The 13,094-nt window shown below is 41.2% G+C and overlaps 1 long non-coding RNA gene across 1 annotated transcript in view; it reads left to right on the top strand.

Moving 5' to 3' along the window:
* The window catches only part of LOC130356161 (uncharacterized), a 52,714-nt gene extending 39,917 nt beyond the window's left edge, over positions 1–12,797 (top strand). Inside the window, exons 2-3 of the long non-coding RNA XR_008888800.1 lie at positions 11,539–11,783; positions 12,647–12,797. This is a non-coding gene — a long non-coding RNA (uncharacterized LOC130356161). The remainder of the gene's footprint in view (positions 1–11,538; positions 11,784–12,646) is intronic.
* Positions 12,798–13,094: the final 297 nt, after the last annotated feature.

Here is a 13,094-nt window from a genome sequence, read left to right on the forward strand (position 1 = left end):
TGCAGTTTTTGAGCAAAAGTCAGAAGTGTATTTAAAAGGAATAGGACATATAAAGAAAGGACTTATACCTTTCCTCCCTTATGGATCCACTTCTGACTTATAAATATATCAGCAAAGTTTTTATTTTACATTGTGTGAACGTGTTCAGATTATTGTTATTGTAATTCTCAGTTAAAAAACAAACAACAATTGGCAAAATAGCAGCCACTAAGCACAAGGACTGAGGCACTAAACCAGTGGGCACTTTTCTCAGTCCCTGTAGTGTAATATAAGCAGGTTATCTCACCATTCACTCAGCACTTATTCTTGGTATTCAGCATTTTGGGTTACAAGATTAGTCATGCAAATCTTTAAATCTGTGCACATAGATCTGTGTTACATGACAGCCTACAGTAAGTGTAAGTACACCATCATCATCCTGCATATATACTAATACAGATAGGAATGTAAACCACCTGACTCATACAATTTGGGAATGACATACTGTTAACCCCTTTGAGAAAAGCCCATGTTATCCAGACCAAATTTAGTGTGACAGATTTCCTGCCCAGTATTATGGATGGTGGCTAGTTCCTTTGAGAAGACTTCTCCATAAAAGACCCCTTTTCAATGCAATTTTGGCTTATCTTTTCAAAGAGGTTTCACTGTCTACCTCTAATCTGGTACATGATAAAATGCGGTCAGGTCTACGTCTTTCAACATTGCTTTTACTTAACTAGTGCAGCTTACAGGGGTACTACGGTGGAAAACTTTATTTATTTATTTATTTATTATTATTTTTTAAATCAACTGGTGCCAGAAAGTTAAACAGATTTGTAAATTTACTTCTATTAAAAAATCTTAATCCTTCCAGCACTTATTAGCATCTGTATACTACTAAGGAAATTCTTTTATTTTTGGATTTTTTTTCTGTCACGAACACAGTGCTCTCTGCTGACACCTCTGTCCATGTCAGGAACTGTCCAGAGCAGGGGAAAATCCCCATAGCAAACATATGCTGCTCTGGACAGTTCCTGACATGGACAGAGGTGTCAGAAGAGAGCACTGTGCTCATGACAAAAAAGAAATCCAAAAAGAAAAGATCTTCCTTTGTAGTATACAGCCACTAATAAGTACTGGAAGGATTAAGATTTTTTTATTAGAAGTAATTTACGAATCTGTTTAACTTTCTGGCACAAGTTGATTTAAAAAACAAACAAAAAAAAGTTTTCCACCGGAGTACCCCTTTAACACCTGTGAAGTCACAGCAGGGAAGTATAAATAGGCCCTATTTAATCCTGCCCTAGTATTGCACCATAAATCTCTTACATAAAAAAGATTAACAAGACTAGAATTGCTTATCTCACCGCTGCTCTGAATAACTTGGCAGAAAAAGACTGACTCATTCAGAGGAGTTATCTTCTGATAATAGCGGCAACATCGAGAAAACAAACAAATGATTGGTCTTGAGCCTTGTTCAGACAATTCAGTTTCAGTGTAGGTTTTGTATTTTTATAGTTAGGAGTATAATGTTTGGTGGAAATAGCCAGGTGTAGTGAAGAGAAAACATAACATATACTATGAATAGGTCAAATCTTTCCGTGTAGCAAGGTGGGAGGATCCAGGCAAAGTTGGGTTATCAGACTTTAGTATAATGCCTCATGGTCACTACAAGATAAATAATACAGTAAAACCTCTCCAAAAGACCACCCCTTTAACCAGCACAGATTTCTCACCATAGATTTTTGGTTACACCATATAAAATCAAATCATGTGATGTAATCCATTGAAATAAACAGTAATATATTTATTTATTTATTAATTTTTTTTTTCCAAATACACAAATCACAAAATTATGACATAATAAATAACGATAGAGAACCATAATACCTCCATCAGTGCAGTGGAATTTTTTTTTTTTTTTTTATAAATCAACTGGTACCAGAAAGTTAAACAGATTTGTAAATTACTTCTATTAAAATATATTAATCCTTCTAGTACTTATCAGCAGCTGGATGCTCCAGAGGAAGTTCTTTTCTTTTTGAACACAAGTAAATGACGCACAAAAAGTTGCAAAAAACGCACTTTACCAAAAGATTGCGGCAAATATACCCAAGAAAAAATTTAGTAAAATACCCCCCCCCCCCAAATGCGCAGTAAATTTAGCTTAATTTCCAAGCAGTATTTTTCCAGCAGATTCCGCTAGGAAATTCTGTTGTATTAGCATAGCCTAACGGCACGTTCACAGGGGTGGATCTTCTGCGAGTTTACAGCTGTGAGTTTTAGCCACAGCAAATTTTCTGCAGCTAATAATTTACAGCAGGAAAGATTGTGAATATACCTTAAATGGGTTTGCACATGAGAATAAAGGAAGCATTTGTATGTCTCTTTCCTGCCTGCTTACTTCTGGCTTCTGGTACAGGGCTCAGACATATCTGGGTGCTCCCCCAGTGGTTTCTCCTTATGTGCTGGCACTGATGGACATAGAGTCTCTCCATATTTGCAAGTAAGGGGAAATCTATCAGTAATGTCAGCCTAAGACTAAGTTTTTTTTGGGGGGGGCGTTTTGCCCCAAAAACGACAAAACGGCCCCCATGTTGTTTTTCATTGAAAAAATTTTGTGGCCAGATGTTAGCTGTAAATCAATGAAAAAAAAACAAAAAAAGAATTCCACTTTGCGTTTTTCAGTTTGGCGTATTTTTTTTTTAATCCTTTTGCTGTTTTTTCACTCTTTTTTGCGTTTTTCAGCTCCTTGGTGGTTTTGCAAAGTCGCAGCATGTTGAGCCTATGGCGTTTTTTTCCATGAAATCTTGGCGTTTTTCTCCCATAGAAGTCAATGTGAGTAAAAAAACGCCATGAAAAACGCCATGTGGGTTTGAACTTTGGCGTTTTTGCAGGCAGTTTTTATTCTTTTTGGACTTTTAGCAAACCAAAAAAGTGATGGAGATACCCTTTTTAATAAAAGTTTGTAGGGTACCATTAAAAAATATTAAAAAGATACAGTAGTGATGGAAAAAATTGCAGTTAACAAAATTTATCTTTTTTATAACAAAATTTTTATAAATTTTTAAACAGGGATCAATTTATGTGTGCAGGCAGGGAACTAAAAATGTAGCCGACAATAATAAAAATGTAGTGTGTATGTGTTTTTCACTTTTTTCTTTATTTTTTTAATTCTTTAGGTAGTACTACTACTCCCAGCATGGAACATACTGTTCCATGATGGGAATAGTAGTACCTGTATTAATAGACAGATCGCCCGTCAGGATCCTCCTGTATAATGTATAGATGCGGCGGCCGCTCTTCTATGGTCCCCTGCACTGACATATATATACACACCTATTCATATTTCCCACAGAGAGCTGTGATTGGCCAGATGGTTCCAGCCAATCACAACACTCTGTGGGAAATATGAATAGGTGTATATATATACGTCAGTCCAGGGGACCATAGAAGAGCGGCCGGCCACATCTATTCATTATACAGGAGCATCACAGCGGGTGTCAGGAGTGACATCCACTGTGATCTTTCCTTAACTGCAGGTACTACTACTCCCAACATGGAGCACACTCTGCTCCATGCTGGGAGCTGTAGTACCTGCATTAATAGACAGATCGCAACAGGTGTCAGAATTTACACTCGCTGCAATATGCACTCCATGTTGGGAGTAGTAGTACCTGCAGTTAAGGAAAGATCACAGCAGGTGTCACTCCTGACATCCGCTGTGATCGCCCTATCTATTACAGCGGCTCTCTACAGCGCTCGCATCTCTGCTCTGTACTCCGGCGGGCCAGTGATATGAATAGAACATCACTCATTCATATTTCCCTCTGAGAGCTGTGATTGGCTGCAACCATCCGGCCAATCCCCACTCTGGGCGGAAAATGTGAATGAGTGATGTGAATTTCTATTCACATCACTGGCCGGCCGGAGTACAGAGCAGAGATGCGAGCGCTGTATAGAGCCGCTCCGCATCTCTGCAATAGATAGGATGATCGCATCGGGTGATATGTCTATTAGTACAGGTGCTACTACTCCCATCTTGGAACAGTGTGTTCCATCCTGGGAGTAGTAGTACTACCTAAAAAATGTAAAAAATGTAGAAAAGTAACTGAAACACACACACTTTATTAAAACATTTATAAAAAATTTTGTTATAAAAAATACACATTTTGTAAAAAAAAATTCCCATCCCTACTGCATCCTTTCTTTTTTTTTTTTTTTGGTACCCAACACATTTTTAAAAAGCCCAAAGGGGCCAAAAATGCATTTTCCACTCAAATGCAAAAACACCAGAAAAAATGCCAGAAAAAACGTCAGACACAGGAAATTGCACTGACTTTTTTTCTGGCGTTTTTTCACACAAAAAAAAATGCAGGAAAAAACTGGAAGTTTAGCCTAAGCGGTGTTAGGCTATGTTCACACATTCCATGGAAGAATTTTGCCAGAAATTCTGCTGTAATTTACTGCCTTCAATAGTATTTCAATAGTATTCTGCAGCCCATTCTGCAAAATTCTAAGACCAGTCTTATATTTTGTGTAATTCCATGGCAGAACCCATTGAAGTCAACAGGGCTTGTATTTTGGAGGAATTCTGTGTTCTGAGCTTTTCTGAATGGAATTTATGCGGAACTGTGGAACTTCCGACGTGTGAACACACTTGATTCAATTGAAACATCAAGACGTTTCAAAGTGTGCCATATATCATTGTAAGGCTTTGTTCACACCACGTTTTGTTAAATACGGTTCCCGTATACGGCTGAGAGGAGGGGGGCGGGGCTTAATCGCAGCGCCCGTACTCAGCCGTATTCGGGAACCGTATTTAATGTATGTCAATGAGCCGACCGGAGTGAACCACAGCCTCCGGTCGGCTTCGTTTTTGGCCGTATGCGGTTTCCCGACCGCAGGCAAAAACGTGGTCGACCGCGTTTTTGCCTACGCCGTGATTAAGCCCCGCCCCCCTCCTCTCAGCCGTATACGGTAACCGTATTTAACAAAACGTGGTGTGAACCCAGCCTAATAAGGAAGCCTGTCCCTGTTCCATGTTGCCCATGATTCAGGCAGAATGAAACTGACGACAAATTCCTGTTAGTCTGGCCTCACATGCAGTACAAGTTATTGGTCAGTATTGGGGCTGCATTTTATTCAAGACTAGGACTGGAAATGACACAGAGAAAAACTATGATAGAAAGATTTGCCCCTTTTCCTATATTTTGGCACCATTCCCGGATTTCACTAACAAACCAGATAAGCTCCAAAATAAGGACCAAATATTGACCAAAATAAGAGGGGATTAATCAAGTGTTGTTATTTTGAGAAATGATGATGTCATTTACTGTTGTTTTATGATGTCTGTGCTGGCTTCGTCATTTTCCTTGTGCTCTTCTAGAAGGCAAATAGCAAATACACTGGTAATGCCAAATCATTTTTCAGAAAAGTACTCCAGTGACAAGCTAGCGTAGGAATGTGTGTGAGCTTTTACACTATACACACTATGGTAAATTCTCCCCAATTCGGGAACCCAGCATTAACCTATAATACTCTCACTACTGTAGCAGTAAGGTGTCCCTGCTTTTGAACTTGTTGGTTGAGATGTTGATTTTCACAGTCTTGTTCTTATGCATATTTGCACTGTTTGATACTTGATGATAATGTGTATAACTGCTTTGTTGTTATACTTTTTCACAGTTTAACCCCTTAAGGACTCAGCGTTTTTCCGTTTTTGCATTTTCATTTTTTCTTCATCACCTTCTAAAAATCATAACGCTTTCCATTTTGCACATAAAATGCCATATGATGGCTTTTTTTTGCACCACCAATTCTACTTTGCAGTCATTTTACCAAAAAATCCACGGCGAAACGGAAAAAAAATTAATTGTGCGAAAAATGCAATCTTTTAAATTTTTTTGGCCTTCTGTTTCTACGCAGTGCATTTTTTTTGTACAATTGACACCTTATCTTTATTCTGTCGGTCCATACGGTTAAAATGATACCCTACTTATATAGGTTTGATTTTATCGTACTTCTGAAAAAAAATCATAACTACATACAGGAAAATATATACATTTAAAATTGTCATCTTCTGACCCCTATAACTTCTTTATTTTTCTGCGTACGGGCCAGTATGAGGGCTCATTTTTTTGTGCCGTGTTCTGAAGTCTTTATTGGTACCATTTTTGCATTGATCAGACTTTTTGATAGCTTTTTATGATATAAAAAGTGACCAAAAATACGCTATTCTGGACTTTGGAATTTTTTTGCGCGTACGCCATTGACCGTGCGGTTTAATTAACAATATATTTTTATAGCTCGGTCATTTACGCACGCGGCGATACCACATACGTTTATTTTTATTTACACAGTTTTTTATGGGAAAAGCGGAGTGATTAAAACTTTTATTAGGGAAGGGATTAAATGACCTTTATTAACTTTTTTTTTCCACTATTTTTTTGCAGTGTTATAGCTCTCATGGGGGCTATAACACTGCACACATTGATCTTTTACCCTGATCCCTGCAAAGCCATAGCTTTGCATGGATCAGTGTTCTAGGGGCTCAATTGCTCAAGCCTGTAGCTTAGGCTTGGAGCAATCAAACGCCGATCGGACGCGACGGAGACAGGTGAGGAGACCTCCGCTCGCATCCTAGCTGATCGGGACATCCCGATTTTATCACGATAGTCCCGATCAGCCTGACTGAGCTGCCGGGAAGCTTTTACTTTCATTTTGGACGCGGCGATCAACTTTGATCGCCGCGTCTGAAGGGTTAATAGCGCACGGCACAACGATCTGTGCCGAGCACTATTAGCCCAGGGTCCCGGCTAATTAGCAGCCGGGACCGACCCGGTGTGATGCGGGGTTACGGCGTGGCCCCGTTTTAAACACTGGGACCGGGCGCAGGGACCCAGCCATTTTACACCTTAGGACCCAGCCATTTTTTGCACATCTGACCACTGTCACTTTAAACATTAATAACTCTGGAATGCTTTTAGTTATCATTCTGATTCCGAGATTGTTTTTTCGTGACACATTCTACTTTAACATAGTGGTAAAAAAACATTGTAACTTGCATCCTTTCTTGGTGAAAAATTTGAAAATTTTGCATTTTTCTAACTTTGAAGCTCTCTGCTTGTAAGGAAAATGGATATTCAAAATATTTTAATTTATTTATTTTATTTTTTTTCACATATACAATATGTCTACTTTATGTTTGCATCATAAAATTGACAAGTTTTTACTTTTGGAAGACACCAGAGGGCTTCAAAGTTTAGCAGCAATTTTCCAATTTTTCACCAAATTTCCAAACTCACTATTTTTCAGGGACCAGTTCAGGTTTGAAGTGGATTTGAAGGGTCTTCATCTTAGAAATACCCCACAAATGACCCCATTATAAAAACTGCACCCCCCAAAGTATACAAAATGATATTCGGTCAGCCTTTTAACCCTTTAGGTGTTTCACAGGAATAGCAGGAAAGTGAAGGAGAAAATTCCCAATCTTCATTTTTTACACTCGCATGTTCTTGTAGACCCAATTTTTGAATTTTTACGAGGGTGTAAAAGGAGAAAATGTATACTTATATTTGTAGCCCAATTTCTCTCGAGTAAGCATATACCTCATATGTCTATGTAAAGTGTTCGGCGGGTGCAGTAGAGGGCTCAGAACCGAAGGAGTGACAAGGGGATTTTGGAGAGTACGTTTTTCTGAAATGGTTTTTGGGGGGCATGTTGCATTTAGGAAGCCCCTATGGTGCCAGAACAGCAAAAAAAAACACATGCCATACCATTTTGGAAACAAGACCCCTTGAGGAACGTAACAAGGAATTAAGTGAGCCTTAATACCCCACATGTGTTTCACGACTTTTGCATATGTAAAAAAATAAAATAAAATTTCACTAAAATGTGTGTTTCCCCCCAAATTTCACATTTTTGCAAGGGTTAATAGCAGAAAATACCCCCCAAAATTTGTAACCCCATCTCTTCTGAGTATGGAGGTACCCTATAAATTGGCCTGAAGTGCACTACGGGCGAACTACAATGCTCAGAAGAGAAGGAGTCATATTTGGCTTTTTGAGAGCAAATTTTGCTCGGGGGCATGTCCCATTTAGGAAGCCCCTATGGTGCCAGGAGAGCAAAAAAAAACCACATGGCATACCATTTTGGAAACTAGACCCCTTGAGGAACGTAAAAAGGAATAAAGTGAGCCTTAATACCCCACAGGGGTTTCACGACTTTTGCATATGTAAAAAAAAAAACAATTTCACTAAAATGGGTGTTTCCCCCCAAATTTCACATTTTTGCAAGGGTTAATAGCAAAAAATACCCCCCAAAATATGAAACCCCATCTCTTCTGAGTATGGAGGTACTCCATAAGTTGGCCTGAAGTGCACTACGGGCAAACTACAATGCTCAGAAGAGAAGGAGTCATCTTTGGCTTTTTGAGAGCAAATTTTGCTCGGGGGGCATGTCGCATTTAGGAAGCCCCTATGGTGCCAGGACAGCAAAATAACCCCCACATGGCATACCATTTTTGAAACTAGACCCCTTGAGGAACATAACAAGGGGTACAGTGAGCATTTACCCCCACTGGTGTCTGTCAGATCTTTGGAACAGTGGTCTGTACAACATTTTTAATTTGCACAGCCCACTGTTCCAAAGATCTGTCAGACACCTGTGGGGTGTAAATTCTCACTGCACCCCTCATTACATTCCGTGAGGGGTCTAGTTTCCAAAATGGGGTCACATGTGGGGTTTTGTTTTTTTTGCGTTTGTCAAAACCGCTGTAACAATCAGCCACCCCTGTGCAAATCACCTCAAATGTACATGGCGCACTCTCCCTTCTGGGCCTTGTTGTGCGCCCCCAGAGCACTTTGCACCCACATATGTGGTATCTCCGTAGTCGGGAGAAATTGCATTACAAATTTTGGGGGGCTTTTTTCCCTTTTACCTCTTGTCAAACTGAAAAGTATAGGGCAACACCAGCATGTTAGTGTAAACAATTTATTTTTTTACACTAACATGCTGGTGTAGACCCCAACTTCACATTTTGTTGCCTTGAAATACGACAGGGCTCCAAAGTGACAGCGCCATGCGCATTTGAGGCCTAAATTAAGGATTTGCATAGGGGTGGACATAGGGGTATTCTACGCCAGTGATTCCCAACAGGGTGCCTCCAGCTGTTGCAAAACTCCCAGCATGCTTGGACAGTCAACGGCTGTCCAGCAATACTGGGAGTTGTTGTTTTGCAACAGCTGGAGGCTCCATTTTGGAAACAGTGGCGTACCAGACGTTTTTCATTTTTATTGGGGAGGGGAGGGGGGCTGTGTAGGGGTATGTGTATATGTAGTGTTTTTTTACTTTTTATTTTATTTTGTGTTAGTGTAGTGTAGTGTTTTTAGGGTACAATCACACGGGCGGGGTTACAGCGAGTTTCCCGCTGCGAGTTTGAGCTGCCGCGCAAAATTTGCTGCATCGCAAACTTGCAGCCTGATACTCACTGTAAGCCCCCTGCCCATGTGAATGTACCCTGTACATTCACAGGGGGGGACCTCCAGCTGTTGCAAAACTACAACTCCCAGCATGCACAGTCTATCAGTGCATGCTGGTAGTTATAGTTTTGCAACAGCTGGAGGCACACGGGTTGGGAAACACTGAGTTAGGAAACAGACAATGTTTCCCAACCAGTGTGCCTCCAGCTGTTGCAAAACCACAACTCCCAAACATTCTCAGGCATGCTGGGAGTAGTAGTTCGGCAACATCTTTAGAGCCAGATGTTGCCGAACTACAACTCCCAGCATGCTTGGAGTTGTAGTTTTGCAACATCTGGAGGACTACAGTTTGCAGACCACTAATACAGTGGTTCTCAATCTGTGCCCTTCCAGATGTTGCAAAACTACAACTCCCAGTATGCCAAAACTGTCCAGGCATGCTGGGAGTTGTAGTTCTGCAACATCTGAAGGGCCAGATGTTACAGAACTACAACTCCCAGCATGCCTGGACAGTAAGGGCATGCTGAGGATGTGTAGTTTTGCAACATCTGGAAGGGCACAGTGGTCTCCAAACTGTGGACCTCCAGATGTTGCAAAACTGCAACTCCCAGCATGCCCAGACGCCAAGGGCTGTCTGGGCATGCTGGGAGTTGTAGTTTACAGGGTCCCATTACAGCAATGCATGACGCTTTACGGCGACGTGCATTGCTGTAAAGGGCCCGACCGTGGCTGAAGAGGAACTCACCTGTCGCCGCCGCCGCCGTCTTCATCGCAGGGATCTGGGTCTTCAGGGATGAGGTAAGTACCGGGGCCGGTCCCCAGCACTCCCCCGTCCCCCGCTGCGTCCTCCGGTCTTCCTCCCGTCCTCTCCGGACTTTCAGGGGCCGGGCAGGGCGGGAGGAAGTAACCGCCCTCCCCCCCTGCGATTGGTCGGTTAACTAACCGACAGATCGCAGGGGATCGGAGGAGGTGGCAGGCTTGCCACCTCGCTCCTATACTTTAGCATGGTCCTGGCTGTCTGTGACAGCCGGGATCATGCGAAATTACCGAACGGTCGGGTTCCAGAGACCCGATCAGCCCGGTATCGCCGCAGATCGCAAGGGCGATTTCCCTTGCGATTTGCGGCGATTGCCGACATGGGGGGCCTACATAGCCCCCCTCGGCGTTTGCCCTGGATGCCTGCTGAAGGATTTCAGCAGGCATCCAGTTCCGATCTCTGCCCGGCACGCGGCAGAGACCGGAAAACGCCAGGGCGTATGGATACGCCCTGGGTCCTTAAGGCCCAGGGTGTGAGGGCGTATCCATACGCCCTGGATCCTTAAGAGGTTAAAGGGGTATTCCAGGAAAAAACTTTTTTATATTTATCAACTGGTTCAAGAAAGTTAAACAGATTTGTAAATTACTTCTATTAAAAAATCTTAATCCTTTCAGTACTTATGAGCTTCTGAAGTTAAGGTTGTTCTTTTCTGTCTAAGTAATCTCTGATGACACGTGTCTTGGGAAACGCCCAGTTTAGAAGCAAATTCCCATAGCAAACCTCTTCTAAACTGGGCGGTTCCCGAGACACGTGTCATCAGAGATTATTTAGACAGAAAAGAACAACCTAAACTTCAGAAGCTCATAAGTACTGAAAGGATTAAGATTTTTTAATAGAAGTAATTTACAAATCTGTTTAACTTTCTGGAGCCAGTTGATATATAAAAAAAGGTTTTCCTGGATAACCCCTTTAAGAGATATAGATTTCCTTTACATAGGCTCATACTTAACAATGGGAACATTCTATTCTGTGGGAGGGGGCTGTGCTAGCCCAGCCTCTCTCTCCCCAGATGTCAGTTCAGTTGAGTGAGGTCTAACTTAGAGTTAGGAAGAGAGAAACATCTGATCTCCCTTGTTCCAGAATTAAGCCTCAAAGTTCGGGACATCTTGGAGCTCATTAGCTAGTGTTTGGATTATATCTTGGTGAAACTATCCCCTTTCCCTTCATCCAACCATACCCCTTCCCTTCAATTCCTTGGTTGAACTTGATGGACGTATGTCTTTTTTCAACCATACTAACTATGTAACTATCCTATTCCAGTTCCTAAAGAATAAAGAAGAAGGAGAGTGAAGAGTAAGGAAAAAAGAGACAGACACTGTGGGGAGAAGCTGGACAAGAATCCCATAGTCATCCTAGGACCCTTCAAGGCTTTAGACTGGTCCTAGAGACTTTGTGGCTGACAAGCTACCTTTATCTGAAAGACCTGCACCCCACAGTGGGCACTGCAACTCCTGATTACTACTTACTTTAAGGGAATCCACAAGGAGCCAAAGACACTTACCAGGGTGCGTCCTAGGGAAGTTATCATTCAGAACACCACCTGTTTACCCGGCCTTAACTGTGCCAGCCTAATAAGCCATGTGACAGAAACTGCATTAACCCTTAAAAATGAAAAAATGATGACAGTGTCCAATAGGGGTAGAAAAATGTAAAAAATAGCCATAATTCCTCAATGTAAAAACAGTGCCATTTATACCATATGTTAAAGAAAGCTGCAGTAACTGTGACTGGCAATGGAACCCAGGTCCCAGCCAGCCCACAGGTTCTCACTTACTGTGCTCCTTCTGGACTGTTGCACCTATGTTTTGCATATATGGTAAAAAAGGATCTTGGAATATATGCCAAAAGTATATTTACCCAACAAATGCCAAAGAGTGCTTTTTTAGCATGTCAGGCTGATATACATTTTGTTGTTGTTAAAGATTATGCTATGCAGAGCCATCCTACATATACATAGGAGCCTATTGACAACAGATTCCTATTGTTTTATCCCATATATTTTTTTTCTGACCAAGTCGAGGAACAAGTTATAGAATGAAAATAGCATTTTGTGGCTCCTACTCGAGTTTTTTTTTTTTTTTTTTTTGCATCCCTATTTCTTTGAGGCATGGTTTTTACTGATGATAAAAGATATTACACATCAAGCTATATCCAACGTTCTCGATGAGTATTTTACAGATGAGCTGTGTAGGTTCCTTGTCATAAACCAATGATTTAAATTTCCAGCATTCATTTTCCATCGAATGAGGTCCAGACTGTTGAGTCTGCTTCGTTGTAGCCAGTGTTAAACATAGTCATCTGTTGCATTTTATTTATCTTACTGCTGTTTTTAAACTACACTTGTTGACCCAGTTCTCTCTCCCCACAGGTGGTTCACATGGGACTCTATCCATGGATACATCACACCTGCTGACATAGACATATCCTGTGGAATGTGTTGTTTACTTCTTACCTGGAGCATTTTCAAGCTTTACACACAGTAGTAAACAAATGCTTATTCATATTTTCCATGTCTTTCTCAGAATGTTAGGCCCCTTTCACACTATAAAGTTGCTCTGTTAAAAGATCCATTATAAACTTCCGTTAGAAAAGCTTTAAAAACGGATGTTAAACGACCTGTTGTAGCCTGCCATGAATAACAGACGTTATTTGTGAAGGAAAAAAAACCGGCACATGCACTAATTTTTCTTCCGTCATGTGTTATAACGTGTCTTAACAGATGAATATGCCCGTTATTTTGACGGACGTTATTCAGCCGTTAGCAGACGTTATTTTACAGAGCTGAAGTTTACTCCGTGGCTGATAACTCACCATAC

This window comes from Hyla sarda, chromosome 2 (genome assembly GCF_029499605.1).
Source record: "Hyla sarda isolate aHylSar1 chromosome 2, aHylSar1.hap1, whole genome shotgun sequence".
Lineage (NCBI taxonomy): Eukaryota > Metazoa > Chordata > Amphibia > Anura > Hylidae > Hyla > Hyla sarda.